We start from the raw sequence: 2,509 nt of genomic DNA on the forward strand, positions 1-2,509 counted from the left end.
AGGTAAAATGACATTGAGTTTTTATATTAGGTAGTATTTTTTTCTAAATTTTGTTAATGAACTTAAATTCTATTTAAAATGATGATGTGATACTTTGAGTTTATGTCACGTCATCATTTGAAAATTTTTAAAATTTTATACAAAATCTAAAAGAAAATACAAAAAGTATTAAAAATATAAATTATAACAATTTTTAAAAATTTAAAAAATTTTCAGATGTAATATAATATTAAAATATCACATCGTACTTTAACAAAATTCAAGTTTAGATACTAAAATAGGATGTGGACAAAAAATATCCAGACACCAAAATAAAATAAAATGAAAGTTTTCAAGTTCAATAGCTAAATGTTACTTTATCTTTTAAAATGAAGGCATAATGATATCTTTGGCCCTTCAATTTTACAAAAACAGTTATTTAAGCGCTTCATTTAATTTTCATTTTTTTAACTCCTGAACTTGTATTATTTATCAAATCACCCCAAAATGAATGGAAAAGTTAACGTTTTTAACTTTAATTACGTGCCACAAGTGAATTGCCATGTGTATGTCACGTTAGCAATTAATTAATTTTTTTAAAATTAAAATATTTTTATACTTTTGTACTTTTTAAACGATTTAAATCATTCTTATTTTTTTAAAATTAATTAATTGCTTACATGTCATCCACATGGCAATTCAAGCTTATGTCACGTCAGTAAAGTTAATAAAAGTTAAATTTTTCATCTATTTTAGGAGGGATAAATCTTAAAATTATACATGAATTTTGATTTAATGTGTAATTGTATACATGAACTTTAATTTGGTGGGATTATACACACTAAACTCTAATTGTTGTTCAAATGTATACTTGAAAGATTAATTTTGATTTAAGCATGCATATTTAAAGAAATAAATACATCAATTTATTTTATATTGGATCAATATAATTATTTATATATGTAATATATAAACACAAAATGATGTTATATCAATAATTATGTTAATAATTTATAAGAATTGGATCAAATTAAAATTTAATGTATAAAATTACATTAAATCAAAACTTATGTATACAATTTCAAATTAAACCATAATTCATGTATAATTTTAAAATTTTATCATATTACAAATAACCCAAGTTTAAGAAGTAAAAAAAATAAAAATTAAATGGAGTGTTACGATAACTTTTTCTCTTGAAATCCGGCCTAAAATGAAATAAATTTGGAAAAGGTTGGTAGGATGGGGTTGGGCCAAGAAAAAACCGTTCCCAGCCCCCTCAATCCGATTCAGTGATTCAATAGAACAGAATAGGCTAAGGTAAGGAAAGGAGCCCCAAGGAGATGAAACGCGATGGGCTTACTTCGAAGAGTATGCCTTCATTTCCATTTGGGTGCGTCTCATTTGTCTTTAATGCTCGACAAGCCCACCCCCTTTCCTCATTCCATCGGCGCAAAAACAAAACCATTTTCAAGCGGTTCCGAAAGAGACCCCATGTCTGACCACAGTCCCTAGTTTACTTAGACATGTATACATGAGGTTACTTGCTTTACAGCTTTATTTCTTTGTTGTTTTGTTCTAAAGGTGAATAACCTGATCGGTGGAGAAATTCATCACCATCCACCTCATCCTCACATTCATTCATCTCATTAGTTACTCCATAAATAAATACGACTCTCCATTCCTCTACACTCCCACTTTCATATATCATAAAAATCGACTGAAATGGCCAAGTTATTGGGTCCTCTTCCAAACTATACCTTCCTTTTCCTATCTTTCCTCCTCCTGGTTTACTCCGGTAATTTAGCACTATCTTTATTCATATATACATCTGTTAAGCTGCATATATGTTGTACGTTAGATCATATTGGAAGTTAGAAAGCTTGAAGGTTTTTTTTTTGGAACAACAGGGACGCAAATGGTGGAAGCACAGGTTTGCTCGAGGCCAAGTCAAACAACGGGAGTAATTACTTGTCCGAGCAATTTGCTTTGCGACCGACGATGCAGGGACATTGAAGGTGCCATGTATGGTGCGTGTCAGCCCCGACTCCTAGGGTCGACATGTTTATGCTACGTTAGATGCTGATCATCATAGCATCTATGTATGAATGAAGATTGCACCACGCCCAACCTTCATCTTATGTAGGGATACAACTCAGTACTACTCATGCCACTGTTATGTTTTAGTATCTGAATAAAATCGGTGCGATTACTATTACATGATTAAGCTGCCATGGGCATGGCTCTTCTATGACTCTACATTTTACAAAATTAATTATAAAATAAATATTAACTTTAATTATATTAAATAAATATTATTTTAATATTTCAAGGTTAGGATTATAATAAACTAATTATCATTCATAATTTTTCATACAAAATATGAGATAAATTAAAGTAAAAAAAAAAAGATATGGGAAAATTAAAACACGATCTCAACACAAAAACTATATTTAGGACTATACAAGGAAGAGTGATATCATTTATTTGATTCCATTAATTTAATCATTGGATATCGGGAAAACAAAAA

At 29.4% G+C, this 2,509-nt stretch overlaps 1 long non-coding RNA gene across 1 annotated transcript; it reads left to right on the forward strand.

Moving 5' to 3' along the window:
• Positions 1–1,518: 1,518 nt before the first annotated feature.
• On the forward strand, positions 1,519–2,197 carry LOC121229016 (uncharacterized). The gene is made up of 2 exons (XR_005926433.1): positions 1,519–1,777; positions 1,890–2,197. It is a non-coding gene; the product is annotated as an uncharacterized lncRNA (long non-coding RNA).
• Positions 2,198–2,509: the final 312 nt, after the last annotated feature.

The sequence above is a fragment of the Gossypium hirsutum genome, chromosome A05, assembly GCF_007990345.1.
Source record: "Gossypium hirsutum isolate 1008001.06 chromosome A05, Gossypium_hirsutum_v2.1, whole genome shotgun sequence".
In the NCBI taxonomy this organism is placed as follows: domain Eukaryota; kingdom Viridiplantae; phylum Streptophyta; class Magnoliopsida; order Malvales; family Malvaceae; genus Gossypium; species Gossypium hirsutum.